This window comes from Hyperolius riggenbachi, chromosome 9, assembly GCF_040937935.1.
Source record: "Hyperolius riggenbachi isolate aHypRig1 chromosome 9, aHypRig1.pri, whole genome shotgun sequence".
NCBI classification, from domain to species: domain Eukaryota; kingdom Metazoa; phylum Chordata; class Amphibia; order Anura; family Hyperoliidae; genus Hyperolius; species Hyperolius riggenbachi.
Genome location: NC_090654.1, coordinates 227490607 through 227512664, shown reverse-complemented (window position 1 = coordinate 227512664; position 22058 = coordinate 227490607). Strand labels below are relative to the sequence as shown.

At 46.1% G+C, this 22058-nt stretch overlaps 1 long non-coding RNA gene across 2 annotated transcripts in view; it reads left to right on the top strand.

The window, feature by feature from the left end:
• LOC137532993 (uncharacterized) overlaps positions 1-22058 on the top strand; it is a 148900-nt gene that overhangs the window by 20329 nt on the left and 106513 nt on the right. For both annotated transcript variants that reach the window (XR_011024100.1, XR_011024099.1), the window contains exon 2: positions 10627-10728. This is a non-coding gene — a long non-coding RNA (uncharacterized lncRNA). The remainder of the gene's footprint in view (positions 1-10626; positions 10729-22058) is intronic.

Here is a 22058-nt window from a genome sequence, read left to right as displayed (position 1 = left end):
TTATCAAAATGAATGAGGCATGGATCCCGGAGGGCTGCTGCCCGCCCCAAGACTAAGTCAGTCCCCGCACACACAGCATCTTTGCCTGCACGCCGTGTGACTGGCTGCCTGGCCTGCCCCAAGAAGACTAAGTCGCTCCCAGTCCCTCCACACAGCATGTCTGCCTGCAGGCCGCTTGACTACCTTCTCCGCCACCACCAACAGGGTCCGGGACTCCAGGCGGATTGCTGAATTTTTTAGGCCGCTGCTAGCAGCGGCCGCTGTAATAATTTTTCTGGTGCGTGTACATGACTGCCTAATTTTTCTGGCTGCACTGCGGGCAGCTGCAACAACAAAAGAAAAGGCATGTACATGCGCCCATTCCCCTTCGTGATCATTACCTTGCCGTGGTGAAGGGGCTTGCGTATCACAATGAAGCAATGACCGGCGCCTAGATGAGTGTCTCGGGGGGCACACCCACGATAATAAGGTCGTTGCCTCATTGTGGTCAGACCAAATTTGATCAGCTGGACAGTCACTGTTCTGTCATTCAGCTACATCAGCCAGGCGACCATATGGGCTGTAAAGCCACCAAAACCTGCACTCTCGCCATGGTGCGCACCAGTCCAGCACGGCCGTCACTACACAAACAGCTGTTTGCGGTGCGTTACACGGTGAGTTTGGTGTGTCAGTGTAAAGCAGTACCTTAATTACACTACCTGATTGATGTATACACATGCAAGATGTTTGAAAGCACTTTAGGCCTGTCATTTAGCATTCAATGTGATTTCTGCCCTTAAAACGCTGCTTTGCGTCAAATCCAGATTTTTCCCCGGGACTTTTGGCATGTATCCCACTCCGCCATGCCCCCCTCCAGGTGTTAGACCCCTTGAAACATCTTTTCCATCACTTTTGTGGCCAGCATAATTATTTTTTTTTTTCAAAGTTTGCATCCCCATTGAAGTCTATTGCGGTTCGCGAACTTTAACGCGAACCGAACCTTCCGCGGAAGTTCGCGAACCAGGTTCGCGAACCTAAAATCGGAGGTTCGGCCCAACTGTCAGTGACACCTAAAGCTGGATGTCACTATCTGATCTGGAGACTATCTCTTAAGGGGAGAGATAGCTCTCGAAGTCGGGCACGCCGGGTCGGCAACACACTGACAGATAAAGTACAAAGACAGAAGGCTGATTCGGTATCCAAGACAAGCAGGGTCTGGCAATGGAATATCAGATATGCGAGGTACCGAATCAGAAGACAGAGGAGTACTCAGAAAAGCTATAAGTCATAACATATATCAAACAATGCCTAATCTGGGTGCGAGGTCCTTGGTCTCAGCACCCCGGAACTAGTCTGAAGATAACACAGATGGTAATACAGTTCCCTAAGCTGGGTGTGAGGTCCTTGGTCTCTACACCCTGGAACTAGCTTGAAGTATAACACAGATGATAACACAGTTCCCTAAGCTGGGTGTGAGGTCCTTGGTCTCTACACCCTGGAACTAGCTTGAGGTATAACACAGATGATAACACAGTTCCCTAAGCTGGGTGTGAGGTCCTTGGTCTCTACACCCTGGAACTAGCTTAAGCATAAACAGAATACAATTCAAATAATCTGGCTAAGTGTGAATTCCCAGGTCCACCTGGTTCAAACACACTGAAAGATCTGACTAGGTCTGAGTGCTTCAACGTAGTGATCGCAATGGCAGACAACTTGCAAGTGACCAGCAGGAGCTATATATGGAGTAGTGCTCTCCAGCACTACCCCTAATTGCTCAACCAATAGTATCCTGCTCTGGAGTCAGCTGATCGGCGTGGTCAGCTGACTCTTCCTGCTTAGTATAAGAATTCTGCCTCTCAGCGCGCGCGTGTATTCCTAAACCTATGTGCACTAACAGACTCAGCCACACCAGACAAACCGCCGCGCTGGACGCGGAACCAGCCGCCTTACTGTTGTTGCATGCGGTGGCTTTTCCGCGTTCTGCCCTGCTACCAAACACACGCTTCCGCGTGCAAACCGACGCACTGGACGCAGAATCAGCCGTTTGCTCAGTAGCACATGCGGCGGCTTTTCCGCGATCTCTCACAGTAAGCCCTAGATAACCAGGAAAGCCATATGAGGAGGGGGAAAGCACTAGGTACCAGGGAACTGTATAGTAGAGGGAGGGGGGCACTAGACACCAGGAAACTTTATAGGGGAGGGAGGGAGAATCACTAAACACCAGGGAACTGTATAGATGAGTGGGGGTAGGGGGGGCACTAGACACCAGGGAACCGTATAGGAAGAGAAAGGGGGTACTAGATACCAGGAAACTGTATAGGGGATATAGGGGGCTATTAGACAACAGGAAACATTATAAGGTAAGGAGGTGGCCACTAGATATTGAGGTTGGCCCGCGACTTGGTCCCAGAGCTCAATTTTGGCCCTCTTTGTATTTGAGTTTGACACCCCTGATCTAGGAGCAGGATGCGGGAGGGAAGGGGGGGGTGTCTGTTCTGGAGCTTACACATATAAAAACCACAGTTACCAGTGGCAGTTCCCTTGTACCTTCCTTGAGGTGGGATTCACTGTAATCATTACATAATTTGACTGGTGCAGCTGATTGCATGAACACTTTATAGAACGCTTCAGGGAATATTATGTCAAACCGCCCATTTTTATCTTATATTTTGTATCCTAGTCTGGGAATGGTTATATCAGTTTCTGTTTGAAGCCAGGAAGAGATGGGTGGTCAGTGGTGTTTCTTGCTCAGTCTTGGATAAGAAACGTGTTTATTGCTTTTTGTCAAGGTGGAAAAACTGGGTTATGATAATGAGCTCCAGGTGGTGTAACTTCAGACTATGCAAAGCTTACTGCAGATTGTGTGAATAGTATTCCCTATCTAGCCTTCCTCTGCAGCTCTATGTCTATATCAGAGAGTGAGAGGGATCAAAGTACCGCTCTTGTTAACCCTTTCCTCCAGTAACAGCAGTGCTGGACCAAACCCATACAATTATGGAAGAAAAGTCTTCAGCCCACTATGGTGCAATAAAACCCAGCTTTATTGAAGCATCAACATGAGAGAGGGACAATACCTAAAGCATTTCAGACTAAACCCTCTTATTCATGGCCTAAAATAGAAACATCCTGGGGGGTATTTACAGGTAAGTAAAGGGGCCCATACACCTAACGATTTTCCCGCCGATATACAGCAGATTCGATCACTGTAATCAAATCTGCTGTGAAATCGTTGCGCAAATGCTGACAGAACGATCGATTTCCATCTGAAATCAATCGTTCCCATCGATTCCCGTTGATCCGTCCGTGTGGCAGAGTTTGCTCGATCGCCGGCTGGTCGGGAGTGCGTCGATAGCGGCGTTCGAATGCCCGACGACCGACGCTAGCTGCAATACATTACCTGCTCCGGCCGGCGCGACTCCCCCAGTCTCCGCTGTCTTCTTCTCCGCGCTGGGCTCCGGGTCCGGCTGGCTTCACTGAACTTCCTGTCCCGGCAGGAAGTTTAAACAGTAGAGCGCCCTCTACTGTTTAAACTTTCCCCGGACAAGAAGTTCAGTGAAGCCAGCCGGACCCGGAGCCCAGCGCGGAGAAGAAGACAGCGGGGACAGAGGGGGAGTCGCGCAGGCCGGAGCAGGTAATGTATGCGTGGGGGGGGGGGGGGGGAGCAGCGGCAGCTTCACAGATTGTGATCGGTTTAATCCTGAAATCGGTTCACTATCTGTTTGCAGTAAAGGCAGCCATACGATCCCTCTCTGTTCAGATTCGATCAGAGAGGGATCTATCTGTTGGTCAAACTGGTGGCAAATCGACCAGTGTATGGCTACCTGTCCAGACAATAGGAATTACCAGATACTACCCTGAACGGCAGGGTTAAATATAAAGAGGAAAATACATAAGTCTGCATGAAAAAAAGAAATACATGAAGAATCAATTTCAAAGGACATTAGTACAACAAATATAAATCTCATCAGGTATTCAGACCTTCTAGAACTCTAGTATATGTGCTGTCGAACACTTTCCGTGGTCTGTCTTAAATACAAGTGGATCTACACACCTCAAAAAGTAAACATAATCGGGGCCACCATAGCAAAAAAAAAGTTGCACACTTACAAACAAACCCTGTAAAGTAAGCATAGAGATTTAACGGGCTCAACCCCGTGCATGGGCCGCTTAGTCGTCTTGAATCGCGTTGTAATATCCAGCCTGATCCTTTCAAGTCCACCTTTGCCGTGTACTGGCTGCTCAACTAGTTTTGTTGCATTATTGACTCATCAGGAGCATCTCTACTCTTACTTTACAACTTTTTTTTATTAAACTGGTTTTACAATTTTATGCTATGGTGGCGCTGAATATACTGTATTTACTTTTTGAGGTGTGTTGATCCATTTGTACCTGAGACAGACCACATAAACTTCCAGAAAGGCAGGTGGCAGCCAGATGACCCCATAGGCGCATTAGACCCCTCTAACTGAGGGTTATAACACTGCTTGGGGTGTCATGGTGGGTATCTCACTGAAGAAGGACAGAGGTGGCTCCTCTGCTGGAAGACTCATTTTGGACTTTATCTATATTGCAGTTAGAGAGACAATTTAATGGTGTAGACAAGTGGACGAATAGAGCGCAGCTTTTGTGTACAGATTTGGATTTAATGCTGGGAATAAACCATGAGATTTTTTTGGCAGATAGATGTTTGATAATTTCCGACAGGTCCGATCTGACTTTCGATCGTTTTGCTGATTGATTTCTCATAGAAGTGAATGAAAATCGATCGGACAGGAAAGCTGCTGAAAAATCTCTTGTATATTCCCAGCATTAGATTAGAATTTTAAGCAGCACACCACCACAGCATACTTCCATACATATCAGCACAGTAATGATATCTGTTAACCTCCCTAGCGTTCTGGACGAGCAGAGCTCGTCCATTGACGCCGGGTGGGCATGATTGCCGGCGGCGATCGGAAGGGTGGGTGGGAATCGGCAGGGAGGAGGGTATCATGTAGCTAGCACTAGGCTAGCTACATGATTAACAAAAAAAATTAGGTTTAAAAAACCACGCGCGGCTGAGCAGAATCAGAATGCCAGGGAGGTTAAGGTAGAAACTACACAAACACTGTGGGCCATATGCAATTAAGTTTTTCTCCTGAGTTTTCTCCTAGGTGATATTTTTACAACTTGTTATAAAATGCTTTTGAAGTCACCAGCAAGCAAGAAAATACTCAAAATAATTTTGATAGTACTTTTTCACCAACGTTTGCGTACATTTTCATTTGTAGAATGCTGAAAATTTAGTTTACAGTGATGTTGAAAATTATCTCCTAGGAGGTAACTCAGGTGAAAAAAATAATTGCATATGGGCCTGTATATATACTGTACATGTGCACAGCTGAAAAGCAAAGAGTGACAGAAAGCCGTGACAGATCCATATTGATCAGTGGGTCAAGCAATAGATGAATTGTACCAAAGGTCACAGAGCGGTGGTTAATTGAGTGTGGTCTGGTCTGGGCTGCAATCTGATCTGAATTGAACTCTGTACTATGATTCACCAAAGGCTGGAGCCAGAACAGTGTTTGCATGGAGGATTATAATGTCTACTTGGGTCATTATCAGCCTATGTATGAGTACATCTACTTGCTGTCATGATTAACATGTCAGGCTACCACTAGAAAGCTGTAGGGACCGTTCTTATTATTATTTCATACATCAGTCAGTCACAGCATTTAATCTGCTGACAGATGACGTGTATAGAGCACAGATTACCCAGTTAACTCATGGCGTACCAGGACTGGGGGTTTGTAAGGGACTAAGAGCAACTTAAAATTCCCTTATTATAAAATAACGATGCTAAATATAAATTCTAGTACCATCTTGGTAAGTGGATTTCAGCAATGCTTATCAGTGTGCAATACACAAGTGCATGGGCAGCAGCACAGTCTGATGGGCACACTTATACACTATCAGTGGCACAGTAGTAAGCTCTGACAATGCACTGCTGCATGCATTTCTGTGCGCAACACTGTGCTTTCCCTTTCAGTATAACTTAATGGAGTCAGCACTGCAAAGCAGATCATCGCAAGTGCCTTGCAGTTCTGTAACATGCACAGCCACCGGCATCACAGGGTAACACTATAGTATGCACGGGCTCATAAACTATGGGCAGCACGGCGGCGTAGTGGTTAGCGCTCTCGCCAGTGTTCACACCATGTCTGTGTCGGTTTCCTCCGGCCACTCTGGTTTCCTCCTACATCCTAATAGATACAGATAAGTTAATTGGCTTCCCCCTAAAATTGGCCCTAGACTACAATACATACACTACATAATCCCAGAGATGGATTAAGATGTAATGGGGCCCTAGGCAAGGTAGTAGAACTGGAGTCCCCTTGTGGTCTTTTTGGTAAACTGAAGTGGAAAGAAGTCAAAGAAAGAGGCAGGTGGGCCCCTTGACACCCACTAGGCCCTAAGCACCTGCCTAGGGTGCCCAGTGGATAGGGCCAGTTCTAGACTTTTTGCAGCCTGAGGCAAACTTGTGAGGATGCGACCCCCCCCCCTTCCTCAATTTGCAATGATTGCACAGCACCCACCAATTTGCAATTTGCACGGCACGTTACACAGTAGCTGAGGTGCGAGTTTTATTACATAATGCTATTATGCCATGTAATATTTCTGTTTATTTAACCATTTATGCCGCCTGGACGTGGTTGTCATGTTCCAGCGGCTGCTGTAGCGCTGCTGTGCTATCCCGCACGATCGCGTGTGTGCGTGTGCACGTGTTGCCCTCCGTTCGCCCAGAGATCAATGATTGGGAACCAGTAGAAAGACCGATGGCTTCTTATCAGAAACCGCCATCTTTCTAATTAAAAAAAAGTCTTCCTTCCTGGAAGCGAGAGCGTTCGCTTTCCATCTTGTGGCCAAATAGTAAAACTACATCTACATACATTTTTCATGAAATAAACAGACATTATTACATTTAAAATTAACAGTTTATATCCCACACCAAAATTTACCCAAATAAAGTTTTTGATGAAAAAAAAAAATTACAATTAAAAAAAGTAAAACAAAAACATGAATAGTTACCTAAGGGTGTCAACTTTTTATATATGCATGTGAAGAGGGTATATTCCGAAAATTTTTTAAATTATAAGCTTGTGAATAGTGATGGACGCAAAACTGAAAACTTGCACCTTTATTTCCAAATAAAATATTGGCGCCATACATTGTGATAGAGACATAATTTAAATGGTGTAATAACCAGGACAAATGGGCAAATAAAATACACAGGTTTTAATTATGGTAGCCTGTATTATTTTAACGCTATAATGGCCTGGGATCATAGTGCTCCAAGGAGAATGCTAGCCAGTAATCCAACAAGCTTCCCAAGGATGCTGGTTCTTTGCTGGTCAACCAGTCCTTTTCAGGGTAGCAATGGCATCGAGTTGCCTCCATTTCTACACAATCTGCCAGATAATGGGCTGGTTTATCCTTTTCCAGCCTCAAAAATCTCCTACCAAACTTTTTCACGCTAGTTCCATGAGACTGTGTTCCCACTTGAGCTGGACATTTTTTGTCCATTCTCCGCTCATCGCAAAACAGTGAACAGCTCCAATTTCATAAATAAGAGCTGTTCACACTTGTCAGTCTGCAACGTATCTGTCAGATCCACTGTGGTAAGCAGACCATACAGACCATACAGGCAAATGCATTCCCCACGTAGCCTATGGGGTTGACGCATCTGCCCTGGGCTGAAGTCAGACCACAGTGGACCATCAGAGTGGACACTACACTGTCCAGGCCTGCTAGCTGCACATAACCCGGCTACAGATGGAAACCAAGCCTAATTCTGCACTGTGAAGACTTGACTTTAATAATGAAGACCCAGATTTTAATTTATTTTAAAGAAGGCAAGTCCTGGCACAGTCTATCATTCCATTTAGAAATAGTGCGTGTAATTCCCCCTTTTAAATTAATTTAAGAGGTTAAAGAGGTTAATTTTGTGTCTCCATTTGGTTAACTGGTCTCTTTCTTTATCTAGTTCAGGGAGTTGCATAAAAAAACAAATGACATTTTGCAATAGATCATCCAGTTCACAAACTTTAAAGCACTGCTGTAGGTAATCAGATCATACTGGCTGCTGTATCACAGCAAGCTCTTACATGAGCCTCAATCAGGGTGTGGTGCTGCTACAAGAAACATTAAAGGGACACCCCACTTTCATTAAAATAATCAGTGCTTCACATGTCTTATTGCCATGTAGCAAAAAGGGGAGAAATGCATGGCACTCACTGGAGAGTATCACAGTGTACTGGCAAATGTGAAATAAATCGTCTCATTATGTATAGCTGATTCACTGAATATTGTCTGCGACTGGAACATGCTCAAAATCTAGCAAAGGGAGTGAACTCCTTGCAAAACAAAATACTTTGATCGGACACTGTTCCAAATCAACCAACAGTGACAATTGTCCAGCATCACCACAGTGGAGTGCAGTGTTTCATTTGACGTGCACAGCAGAAGGGAGGAGATAGCACTGCTGTCCTGAATGAGGAGGAATGGAGACCGACTGGCTGAGGGTGGGCAGTTTGTTTGTCACAGACTTGCAGCCAGCCAGTCATTGTGTTATTGTGTTGAGCTGCATCATGTCATGTCTCAAGTAGTTGCATATGCTCCCTTGCTGACTGAAATTACAGTGGTTTGCAAAACTATTCGGCCCCCTTAAGTTTTCCACATTTTGTCATATTACTGCCACAAACATGAATCAATTTTATTGGAATTCCACATGAAAGACCAATACAAATACCAATACATGATTCCAAGCATTTAAAAAATAAATAAATGCAAAGTGGGTGTGCGTAATTATCCAGCCCCCTGAGTCAATACTTTGTAGAACCACCTTTTGCTGCATTTAAAGCTGCCAGTCTTTTAGGGCATGTCTCTACCAGCTTTGCACATCTAGAGACTGAAATCCTTGCCCATTCTTCTTTGCAAAACAGCTCCAGCTCAGTCAGATTAGAAGGACAGTATTTGTGAACAGCAGTTTTCAGATCTTGCCACAGATTCTCGATTGGATTTAGATCTGGACTTTGACTGGGCCATTCTAACACATAGATATGTTTTGTTTTAAACCATTCCATTGTTGCCCTGCCTTTATGTTTAGGGTCGTTGTCCTGCTTGAAGGTGAACCTCCACCCCAGTCTCAAGTCTTTTGCAGACTCCAAAGAGCTTCTTCCAAGATTGCCCTGTATTTGGCTCCATCCATCTTCCCATCAACTCTGACCAGCTTCCCTGTCCCTGCTGAAGAGAAGCACCCCCAGAGCATGATGCTGCCACCACCATATTTGACAGTGGGGATGGTGTGTTCAGAGTGATGTGCAGTGTTAGTATTCCACCACAAATAGCGTTTTGCATTTTGGCCAAAAAGTTCCATTTTGGTCTCATCTGACCAGGGCACCTTCTTCCACATGTTTGCTATGTCCCCCACATGGCTTGTGGCAAACTGCAAAATGGACTTCTTATGCTTTTCTGTTAACAATGGCTTTCTTCTTGTCACTCTTCCATAAAAGCCAACTTTGTGCAGTGCACAACTAATAGTTGTCCTATGGACAGATTCCCCCACCTGAGCTGTAGATCTCTGCAGCTCGTCCAGAGTCACCATGGGCCTCTTAACTGCATTTCTGATCAGCGGTCTCCTTGTTCGGCCTGTGAGTTTAGGTGGACGCCTTGTCTTGGTAGGTTTAAAGTTGTGCCATACTCCTTCCATTTCTGATTGATTGCTTGAACAGTGCTCTGTGTGATGTTCGAGGCTTTGGAAATCTTTTTGTAGCCTAAGCCTGCTTTAAATTTCTCAATAACTTTATCCCTGACCTGTCTGGTGTTTTCTTTGGACTTCATGGTGTTGTTGCTCCCAATATGCTCTTAGACAACCTCTGAGGCTGTCACAGAGCAGCTGTATTTGTACTGACATTAGATTACACACAGGTGCACTCTATTTAGTCATGAGCACTCATCAGGCAATGTCTATGGGCAACTGACTGCACTCAGACCAAAGGGGGCTGAATAATTACGCAAACCCCACTTTGCAGTTATTTATTTGTAAAAAATGTTGGAATTATTTTCCAACTCATCGCCGATATACCAAGACTTGAGGGCTCATCCTGACAAGTTCTTTGGATACACCATGATGACCATAGCAAGGTAAAGTGTTTTTTTTTTATTACTTCTTTCTTCCTCAACACATGTAACCCTTTGCATGTTCTCCCTTGTCAATATAAAGATATAGTCATGTGTTTGTATAGTACATTGTCAATCTCTCACACCTTTTTGACCTTTGAAACAGCAATGGGCAAGTTATTTGCGCCCAAGTACCCAAGTAAGCCAGTGGATGTAGGGAACTTTCTTATGTAATAGCAATGCTCCAACATTCTTATAATCACTATATATATACTGTATGTATATGTCAACACAACGTGTTTTCCTCAATAGCTTTTATTAGCTCGCTTTGTTTTCACCCACATAAAAGTGCTGTAGTAAACTTTAATTATTAAAGCAATATAGTATTTTTTATGAAAAATATAGTACTCACACACACAAATGTGTTTTTGCAATAAAGCTATTGACATGAACAGACACCTTTTAACATACAATGTTTGGTCCACACAGTTTTGATCACCTTTTGGCACGGTTATGGAACCAACTACTTCAGAAAACAACATCTTTTCGGGTTTCAATTGGTCCAACTCAACGCCTGCTGGTAACTTGAAGGTAAATATTGTCCTACATAATGCACACTATGTGTAATGTTTCAATTCCCACACCACCATTGTGAGGATTTTTGCATCAGCATGATACTTTAGTTTTACATGTGTAGTAACTGTTCCCATGGCGTGCTGGTGTTTGTGATACTAGTCTTTCCAGAGGCACAACATTCTGGAAGCTGACAACAATGTACTGTGACATGCTATGACACATATACACTCCTTATATGTGTACATGTTGGTATTGGTGTGCAGGTACTATTATATAGCAATTGTATGTTTGGTATCCACACAACTGGTATATGACAGTCATTTTTTTAACTGCAAACTACCCTCATCATAAGAAAAGGAACTTGAAAGCTGACAATGCATTAAAGGATTGTGAGAGCTACATTCCTTACTCACAAATGCAAATGTACAGTGTACCTTGGTGTTCCTTTTCATATGTAGATGTTATGTTTTGTGATAATTGCCAAAAGCACATATGTATTAGCTAAAGCCATAACCCTCTTGATATGTAGAAATGTAAACAATGCACATGTGTATGATGTTTATAGAATACATAGTACACTGCAATCACCACACAACTAATGTGTGTTGGTGTATGCTACCAAGAAGAACAATTACCAACAAAGTGTTAATCCTCACACTTGAAGTTAATGCAGGAACTAAGAATACCTAAGTTTCAGAAACTCAACAAGTAGTCTGATCAGGTTCTTTTCACACTCAGCCACATTAATGCATGTAGGCCTCACCAATGTAAAAGGACAACTGGAGTGAAATATATGGAGACTGCCATATTTAGTTCTTTTATACAATACCAGTTGCCTGGCAGTCCTGCTGGGCTATTATGATGTAGTAGTTTCTAAATAATGTCAGAAACCTCTGTTTTGCGGCATGCTTGTTCATGGGCTATGAGCAAAAGTATTAGAGGCAGATGATTAGCAGGATAGCCAGGCAACTGGTGTTGCTTAAAAGGCAATAATTATGTTTGTCTCTATATCTCTGTCGCTGCAGTTGCCCTTTCACTTTTATCTTATCGTGTGCTATATTTGGGTGCTTCAATGGAATTTCAAAACTGTGTGAAACATTACTTAAAATAACCACATAATGGTAACATAAAATCTGTTTCAAAGTAAACAATCTTGGCAATGTGTTTGTTGCCTTCATAAAAGTGTTCATAAACACAAATAATATTAACCCTTATATCATAAGGCTTCAGTATTGTCACTCTGCCTTTAAAATTCTGGCGTAAACAGCAACTATGACATACTTTGTGGGCCACTTGAGAAAGAGCTTGTCTCTGAGCTTGTTCCCCCACTTAGTTGTAGCGTGTATCAAAAAAGGGCGCCTGGAAAAAAGGGCGCGGGGTATAGCCGAAATTTTAAGTTGTAATGCAAAACCATACTTTTAGTTTAAGAGGTTGTAAACGAAAATGTAGTGCTAAACAGGTTAAATAAACAGAAATGAAATGGCAAAATACCGTCTATAACAACAAACGAATTATGAAATGAAACGTCAAATAGCGTCTATAACAAAAACGATATTTACACTTGTATTAAAGGAAAACTTAAAGAGACACTGAAGCGAGACTAAATCTCGCTTCAGGTCTTATATATAGCAGGGGCACGTGTGCCCCTGCTAAAACGCCGCTATCCCGCGGCTTAACGGGGGTCCCTTCACCCCCAACCCACCCCCCGCAAACCTGGGTCGGAAAAAGGTCGCTGGAGCTGATCTTCCTGGAGGCAGGGCTAACGGCTGCAGCCCTGCCTCCAGTCGCATCTATCAGACGCGCATCGCCGCCTCTCCCCCGCCCCTCTCAGTGAAGGAAGACTGAAAGGGGCGGGGGAGAGGCGGAGGTACGCGTCTGACAGACGCGCATGGGGCAGGGCTGCGGCGGTTAGCCCTGCCCCAACCAGGAATCGCTCCCCCGCTGCTCGGAGGGGGTTTGGGGGGACAGGGACCCCCGTTAAGCCGCGCTATAGCGGCGTTTTAGCAGGGGCACGCATGCCCCTGCTAGCTATGAGGTCTGAAGCGAGATCTATTCTCGCTTCAGACTCTCTTTAAGTCAAATATAAAAAATGATTTTTACTCACCCGGGGCATCCCTCAGCCCCCCGAAGCTGGATGGTGCCCTCGCAGCCCCGCTCCGATCGTCCTGTCCCCGCTGGCGGCTACTTCCGGGTTCGGCGACAGCCGCCGACAGGCTGGGAACGCGGCTGATTTTCCGCGTTCCCAGCTGCTATATCACCCCCTATGCTGCTATAGCGTATAACATATACGCTATAGCAGCATAGAGGGTGATTTAGCGGCTGGGAACGCGGAAAATCAGCCGCGTTCCCAGCCTGTATCCCTTTTTTCCATGTGAGAAACTGCCTTCTCAATGGAAGTCACCATCTTTTGGTCATACTCTGCCCTTGATAAACCTCTACCTGCTCTTCTTGGATAGGTATTGCCTCTGCATCGGTATGACTCATTACGGTGAGATGATGGGCTAAACTGCATAGTAGGACTGTCTGGAGAGTGCAGTGGTACGTTCTCCTCAAATGCTGCAGCCGATGTCGAAGGTTCCTACTCTGTTGCTTGGGCTGTAATGTCTGCCTCGCATGGTGTTGATTGTGTATTTTCATTAAGAGGTAGACTATCTTCAGTACTGTGGTTGGGAAAAAAAATAACAATGCCACTTGCCGACCGCACATTCATACCGTGCGGCGGCAAAGTGGTAGCTGGAGGACCAGCGACGCAGATCTGCGTCGCCAGGTGCCTCCCTAATTAATCAGGAAAGGCCGCTCGCGCGAGCAGCCGTTTCCTGTTAGATCACGGAACGGGTCTCCGTGAATAGCCTGCGAGCCGCTGATTGCGGCTCGCAGACTAAATGTAAACGTAGGAGACATTTGTCTCCTTTGTTTACATTGTAGGCAGATCGTTAGGCAGATCGGCGATCCCCGGCCAATCAGCGGCCGGGGATCGCCGCCATGTGACAGGGGACAGCCTGTTACTGGCTGCACAGGACGGATAGCATCCTGTGCAGCCCGGATCACCAGGGGTGAGAGGGAGGAGAGGGAGGGGGGAATTTTGCCGCGGAGGGGGGCTTTGAGGTGCCCCCCCCCCGCAACATGCCAGCCAGGAGGAGCGATCAGACCCCCCTGCACATCATCCTTATAGGGGGGGAAAAAGGGGGGCGATCTGATCGCTCTGCGTGCCAGCTGATCTGTGCTGGGGGCTGCATAGCCCACCTAGCACAGATCACAAAACATAGCACTGGTCCTTAAGGGGGCGGGGGGTAAAGGCTGGGTCATCAAGTGGTTAACAAGAATAAAACTTCTTTCCTTTGAAGTTCTTGATGATCTTATAAATTGTTGATTTAGGTGCAATCTTAGTAGCCACAATATCCTTGCCTGTGAAGCCTTTTTTATGCATCGCAATGATGGCTGCATGCATTTCTTTGCTGGTCACCATGGTTAACAATGGAAGATCAATGATTTCAAGCATCACCCTTCTTTTAATATGTCAACTCTGCCATTCTAACATTCTAACCCAATCAGCCTGACATAAAGATCTCCAGCCTTGTGCTTGTCAACATTCTCACCTGAGTTAACAAGCGGATTACTGAAATGATCTTAGCAGGTCCTTTAATGACAGCAATGCAATGCAGTGGAAAGGTTTTTTGGGGGGATTCAGTTAATTTTCATGGCAAAGAATGACTATGCAATTCATCTGAACACTCTTCATAACATTCTGGAGTATATGCAAATTGCTATTATAAAAACTTAAAGGGAACCTTAACTGAATGGGGGGTATAGAGTTTTACTTACCTGGGGCTATTACCAGCCCCCTGCAGCAACGCGGTCCGCAATAGCGCTAATTGCATTGGTGAATGCGTCCAATAATACGCATGGCGGCCGGCGACTGGTGAGTCGTCAAAAACGAAAGTAAGTGACAGCGGGGGACCAGAGGATTCCAGAGCGGCGCCGAGGGCACAGGACTGCTGCAGGGGGCTGGTAATAGCCCCAGGTAAGTAAAACTCTTTACCCCCCGTTCAGTTAAGGTTCTCTTTAAGCACCAACTTTTATAATTTACAAAGTCTCTGAAAGTCTCAAAACTTTTGGCCAGGACTGTACACACTATGCCATTCAATCATGTACAGTGTAAGCATTATATGCTACTTACATCTTTCTGCCTTTTCTCTGTCAGATAATTCAGTCCAAACTTCTTCCAGAAACTCTTATGCAATGTCAGCCCACAACACATCAGTTTTGCTGGTCTCTTTGTAACCTGGATACCTCTTGTTATAGAATTCTGGGTGCTCCTGCATCTTGATAATGAGGTCTTAAGTGTTAAACCACTTTGCCCTGGCCATGCTGCCGGTTCTCTGTCGCAATCTCCTTTCAAACAAACAGGAAGCAGCATCTAACCCCAAAACACTTCAGATTTAAATACTCCGGGGGAAAAAAAGCTCAAAAAACCGCAGAGAAAAGCATTTTGCAAAGCGTTTTGCGCTTTTCCTTTACCTCCCATTATAGCAAAAATGCCCCAAAAATGGCTCATGCATTGCTTTTTAAACCTGACAGAGCACGGAACGCTTTAGTCTGAACTACACCATAGCACAACATGGTGTAACCTCTTTCTGTGCGTTTTGGAAAAACCGCCCGCGCTTACAAATTTCAAAAAACGCCTCTAATGTGACCAAAGCCTTAGTGAATGGCAGTTGCTCTGTCCAACTGCCAAAAAACTATGTAGTGAGCAGGGAAGCTGGTCAGCATCGTTGTTTAACCTCTTGACGACCAGCTAACGCCGATTGTCGTAAACTGGTCGTCTGCGGGTTTCCATAGAGCAGCCTTTCCATGTCCGTTCACGGAGGGTGTCTCCGTGAACAGCCGGAGAGCCGCCGATCGCGGCTCGCCGGCAAAATGTAAACACGCGGGGAAGAAATCCCCACTGTTTACATCATACGGCGCTGCTGCGTAACAGCGCCGTAAGGCAGATCGGCGATCCCCGGCCTCTGATTGGCCGGGGATCGCCGGCCTATGATAGGCTGAAGCCTATCCTTCAATGCGCGGGACGGATATCCGTCCTGCGCAGCTCACAGGGGGAGGGAGAGGGGGGGAGAGGGACGGAGCGCAGAGAACGCTGCGGAGGGGGGCTTTGAAGAGCCCCCCCCCCCCGCAAAGTGCAGCAAGCCGGCGGCGATCAGACCCCCCAGCAGGACATCTCCCTAGTGGGGAAAAAAGGGAGTAAGTCTGATCTCCCTGGCATAATCCTGATCTGTGCTGCGGGCTGGAGAGCCCACGCAGCACAGATCAGCCATAAATCCCCTGGTCGTCAAGTGGTTAAAGGGGCACTACAGCGAAAAACTGTAAAATTTAAAATATGTGCAAACCTATACAAATAAGAAGTACATTTTTTCCAGAGTAAAATGAGCCATAAATTACTTTTCTCCTGTGTTGCTGTCAGGGGAGGACTGGCCCAGGGGGACAGGGGGCAATTGCCCCCCGGGCCGCCCGAATCTTAAGTAATTAGGGCCACCACAGGTGACAGGTTCGCAGTGGGGATCGCAACCTCGCGCGATATTTCACGGCAAGTTGAAGTATCCAATCAGAGAAGGGGCTGAGGCGGCCGGCCGTGGTGTGCCCTTGTGCGTGGCTGCGCCTGCGGTGTATGTGAGCGGCACAAGGACACAAATAGCTTAGGTCCTCTCCGGCCCGGTGGGTTGACCCTGCTTGACTCCGCCCCCCGCCTGGAGCCATTGCCGCCCGCAACGTGCTGCTGTGCCTGCAGTGTCATCGGAGTGAGCTGTCTCACTCTTCAGCTTTCTGTGCTGGGGGGGCTGGGGGCCTGGAGCTATGGCTACGTGTGGCTGGCCTGGCTGGAGGAGTCGGAACACAGTCCTCCCCTGTGCTGCTGTGCCTGAGGTGTTGTCGGAGTGAGCTGTATCACTCTTCAGCTTTCTGTGCTGGGGGGGGCTGGGGGCCTGGAGCTGCGGCTACGAGTGGCTGGCTGTCCTGGCTGGAGGAGTCGGACACTCAGGGGGGCTGGGAGTCGGAGATGCCACCTATAGCTGCTTGCTGCTGTGGAGGAGGAGGTGTAGGACTGAGGAGACAGGAGGATAGAGGAGGTCGGGTCCAGGTCGCCAGAGGAGAAGGTGGTTTTTATAAATTTTGTTTCTGTACTTATTCTCCCTTCTTGTCACTGAGTTACTCACACTTTGCTGCCTGCCTGCTACTGCTGTCAAATTCAATTCTCTGCCCAGGCCAGTGCCCTCTGAGGTTTTTTTTGTGTGATAATCATCCCCATTCTGACCCTGGCCTGAGGGGGAACATTTTTTCTTCTTGTGGTGTGATTGGCGGCAGGGGAGGGGGGAGGCAGGCAGTTAGGCACTGTCAAACAGGTAGTTGGAGGGGGGGGGGGGGTAGGTGTCAGACAAGTAGTTTGTATGGTGGGTGGGCAGGAGAGGGGTTAGGCATCACCAGGTAGGTAGGTTTGTGTGTGTGTGTGTGTGTGTGTGGGGGGGGGGGGGGGTTTGTTTAAAGGAGTTATCAGGCATTTTTAATGAAATAAGTGCTACTTACCCAGGGCTTCCTCCAGCCCCACGCTCCCAGCATGTCCCTCGCCGCAGCTCTGCAGTCAGCCATTCGCTGCCGTTGCCTCCCAGTCCCCGGCGATGGCACCAGTCCGACCTGGATGTCGGCCTGTACTGCTCCTGTGCGAGCAGCACTGTCAATCACCGCCACATGGACCGGAGTGTACTGCGCAGGCGCAGTAGTTCTGCGTCTGCACAGTACGCGCTGGTCCATGTGGCGGTGATTGACAGCGCCGCTCGCACAGGCGCAGTCGGCCTGACGTCATCGCCGGGGGCTGGGAGGCAGCAAACAGCTAACTGCAGAGCTGCGGCGAGGGACATGCTGGGAGCTTGGGGCTGGACGAGCTCTGGGTAACTAGCACTTATTTTTATAAAAGAAAAAAAGCCTGATAACTCCTTTAAGGTTAGGCATCAGACACAGACAGGTAGATTGTGCGGAGAAATGGGGTTAGGCATCAGGTACATTGTGTGTGTGTGTGTGTGTGTGTGTGTGTGTGTGTGTGTGTGTGTGTGTGTGTGTGTGTGTGTGTGTGTGTGTGTGTGTGTGTGTGTGTGTGAGTGTGTGTGTGTTAGTCATCACAATTTGAAGATTTGCACACAAGAAAGATATGGCTTTGGGCTGGGGATGCGGTGAAACGGGCCTCTAGTTTGTGTTGTCCCCCCAGGCCAAAAGGTCCCAGTCCTCCCCTGGTTGCTGTCACTTACAGTAGGTAGTAGAAATCTGACAGAAGCGACAGGTTTTGGACTAGTCCATCTCTTTATAGGGGATTCTCAGGGATATATTTATTTTCAAAAGCAGAATGGCAGTTGCTCTGTCCAACTGCCAGAAAACTGTGTAGTGAGCAGGGAAGCTGGCCAGCATCATTGTTTAAATCCTTTTTAGGGAATATCTTTATAAAGAATTAAAGCCTTGCTGAGAGTCCCCTATGAAGAGATGGACTAGTCCAAAACCTGTTACTTCTGTCAGATTTCTACTGCCTACTGTAAGTGACAGCATGATAGGAGAAACGTAATTTATGGCTCATTTTACTCTGGGAAAATGTACTTCTTATTTGTATATGTTTGCACATATTTAAAATTTTACGGTTTTTTGCTGTAGTGCCCCTTTAAATCCTTTTACGGGAATATCTTTATAAAGAATAAAAGCCTCGCTGATAATCCCCTATGAAGAGATGGACTAGTCCAAAACCTGTCACTTCTGTCAGATTTCTACTACCTACTGTAAGTGACAGCAACATAGGAGAAAAGTAATTTATGTCTCATTTGACTCTGGAAAAAACGTACTTCTTGTTTTTCTATGTTTGCACATATTTTAAATTTTAAAATTTTTCGCCATAGTGCCCCTTTAAGAGGAAAAAAATATGGCAGCTCTATAAACCTCTCTCGCTTCAGCTGTCCTTTAAACCCAAGGAAGTGTGTGTGTGTGTGTGTGTGTGTGTGTGTGTGTGTGTGTGTGTGTGTGTGTGTGTGTGTGTGTGTGTGTGTGTGTGTGTGTGTGAGTTTAGTGTGTGTGTGTGTGTGTGTGTGAGTTTAGTGTGTGTGTGAGTTTAGTGTGTGTGTGTGTTTAGTGTGAGTTTAGTGTGTGTGTGTGTGTGTGTGTGTGTGTGTGTGTGTGTGTGTGTGTGTGTGTGTGTCATCCATTTCCTAATCAGGTGAATTCTGTTCTGCAAATAGAAGTTTTGATGAAAAGTCTCATTTACTTAGAAAGTGGATTCACTCGGGCATAAAACAACCTGTCCTCAAAGTCCTTTCTGCTAACAGCATTGTAATGCATTGTGCTCTCAATCGACTAAGTCAAGATATGTTGAGACACTGCATTAGCTGCCAAGTGGACTGTGTGTTGGTGAAGATCTATTCTGTACTTACCATTTCTGCCTAAGGACTTTTTTCTCTGTGGGTTTTTGACCTTTCAAACAGTATATCTGCCATAGGATCACTGAGAGCCACAAAGAGGCAGTCAGATGTTCATTCCCACTAAATGATATCCTAATTATTCTGCTCATAAACCTCATTAGATATCTATTATGCCGCTGATCTTTTTCCTGCCAAAAGACCCTTCTGTCATTTTCTAATTTATGAAATTAAATCTCAGCGCCATTTCTCTAGACTTATGCCAGAATATTTCACGATAATCCTCATGATTAAAGACTGATATTTCAAAGATAATTGTACTTTTAAGCTCGAACTTAAACCTGGTAAATGCCTTCAATTCTGATTGGCCAACGAATGGCCAATATACCACCTCAATGCAGTAGGAGGGTCAACCGATTTAATACTATGAACTGTTTGTATAGGTGAACTCTCATACTACATGGGGGTGGTAAATTTGCTCAGTGATTGGCCAATCAAAATTGAAGGTGTGTACCAGGCTTTAGGGTGGATACACACCACTTTTAAGCTGGGCGCAGGGTGAGCCGAATGATGGTTTGCTGCGTAACTCCTTGGCGGCGTACAATACTATTCCCCCTCCGAGTTGTCGCAACTCAGAGAGAAGTGTAATTCGGTGTCTGGCGATCTCTTTGGCCACAGCTTAGTATGTTGCTTTGTGAATTACACCTCTATTAGGTTGAATGAGCAGCCTAAACAGAAAAAAGCAGCGTGTGTTCATAAAAATACAACCTCAAGCGGTTGGTGGAAGTAGCAGGCCATGTACAGACAAAACTCACACCAGCCACTATGGACCTGAGGCATGGCCAACTCCAGATGCTAGTGCTGTGATCATTGAATGAAAGAAGAATCACATACTAGGTGGGTTATTTTGTAACTACACTTACCTTTTAAAGGAAAAGTATAGTAAGCTTAGTTCAGTTACATATTCAGTTTCTTTAAATAACTTAGCTAAAACTTTTGTGTACACATATATCTTTAAAAGGATCATTTAAATGCAATCTATGAATCACACGATTTGACTTTACTAGGGTTCACTAAGGCTGGAAAAAAGTAAGGAACTTAAAGGAAAACTCAGTAAGGTGTTTTTAGATTTGACATTGAGTAGTCAAAACATTTGTGATTTAAAATTGTCAAAAATGTTTTCTCCTTCAGCTGCAAAAGTTTTACGTGTAAGCCTCGGAAGCTTACTGCGCAGGCGCAGTATGAAGTTTTCTCGTACTGCGCCTGCGCAGTATGCTTCCGATGACGCAGGTGGGAGTGAGCAGGCCACGCAGCCGCAGATGGACAGCGTGCCGCGTTAGACCGGGCCAGCGGGGGGGGGGGGGGGGGGGCGGGGGGGGCGGATCGGAGGAGGACGGCGTGGGACATTACTGCTACAGGGGGCTGATAGAAGCCCCAGGTAATTGGCGGTTTTTATTCTCAGGATTCCCTACAGAACCCCTTTAAGCCTATCATAGAAAATCAGTTTTACTCACCGGGGTCTTCTACCAGCCCCCTGCAGCTGTCCCATGCCCTCACAGTCACTCACGGATCCTCCGGTTCCCGCCAGCCAGCTACTTTTGTTACGCCAACAGGCCTGGCCAGGCGGAGTCTTCTTTGCATTACTGTCCGCAATAGCGTCCTGTGCCTGTGCAGAAAGCTATTGCAGACGGGAATGCAAAGAAGGAGACGTGTGGCCAGGCCTGCGCAGGCGCAGTGAACCTGTCGGCCGAAAACAAAACTAGCTGGCGGCGGGGGATAGAAGGATCCGCGAGTGACTGCGAGGGCACAGGTCGGCTGCAGGGGGCTGGTAGAAGCCCTAGGAGAGTAATACTAAGTATCCCTTTAAGCAGAGTAGGGGGGGAAATAGTGTTAAGCATCGGAAGGGGAGGTGGCGTTAGGAATAGGCATTGCAGGAGAAAGGGTAGTGTTAGGCAGAGGAGAGGGCAGGTTAGTGTTAGGTGTGGAGAGGGGAGTTTAGTGTTAGGTATGGAAAGGGGAGGTTAGTGGTATGCACTGGGGAGGTGAAGTTAGTGTGATGCAAAAGAGAGGGGAAGTTAGTGTTAGGCAGAGGAGAGGGGAGGTTAGTGTAACGCAGAGGAAAGGAGAGGTTAGTGTTAGGCAGAGGAGATGGGAGGTTAGTGTTAGGCAGAGGAGATGGGAGGTTAGTGTTAGGCAGAGGAGAGATAGAAGATTAATGTTAGGCAGAGAAGAGGGAAGGTTAGTGTTAGGCATCGGAGGGAGGAGGTTAGTGTTAGGCATCGCAAGGGGGAGGTTAGTGTTAGGCATTTGAGGGAGGAGGTTAGTGTTAGGCATCGCAAGGGGAGGTTAGTGTTAGGCATTTGAGGGAGGAGGTTAGTGTAAGGCAGAGGCAAGGTGAGGTTAGTGTTAGGCATAGAAAAGTAAAGTTAGAGCCGCCGGCCGGACCAGCTGCTCATGCCGAATCTGCAGTAGTTTGGCTAAAACACAAGTACTGTTTTCAATGCTTACTTACTCAAGTCAGAAGTTAACATATCTCTTGCCTGGAGACTGGTGTTGTTTTTTTAAGACAATGAAATTGCCATGCTCTGTTTTCATTGCGAACATACCAGAAAGTGTAAAAAAATATACCCATCATCAAAGTCATATTTTTGTAATAAATGCAGGCTGTTCTGGATGTATTACAAAACGTTCATAATGCAGAAGAACGCATGTGACTGTAATCTCTCCAATGCTTTTTTCATTTAGCAATACTCGCTGTGCTCTGCTGTGAGACAGATGAGGGTTGGAAACTTTTGCCAGGCAAGGCAATTTTTGCCAGGCAGGTCATTTTTAAGAACCTGCAGAAAATGGTTCAATTGAAAACGATATTAGTAATAATTTGTGTGAACATAGGAAAAAAGGGAACAT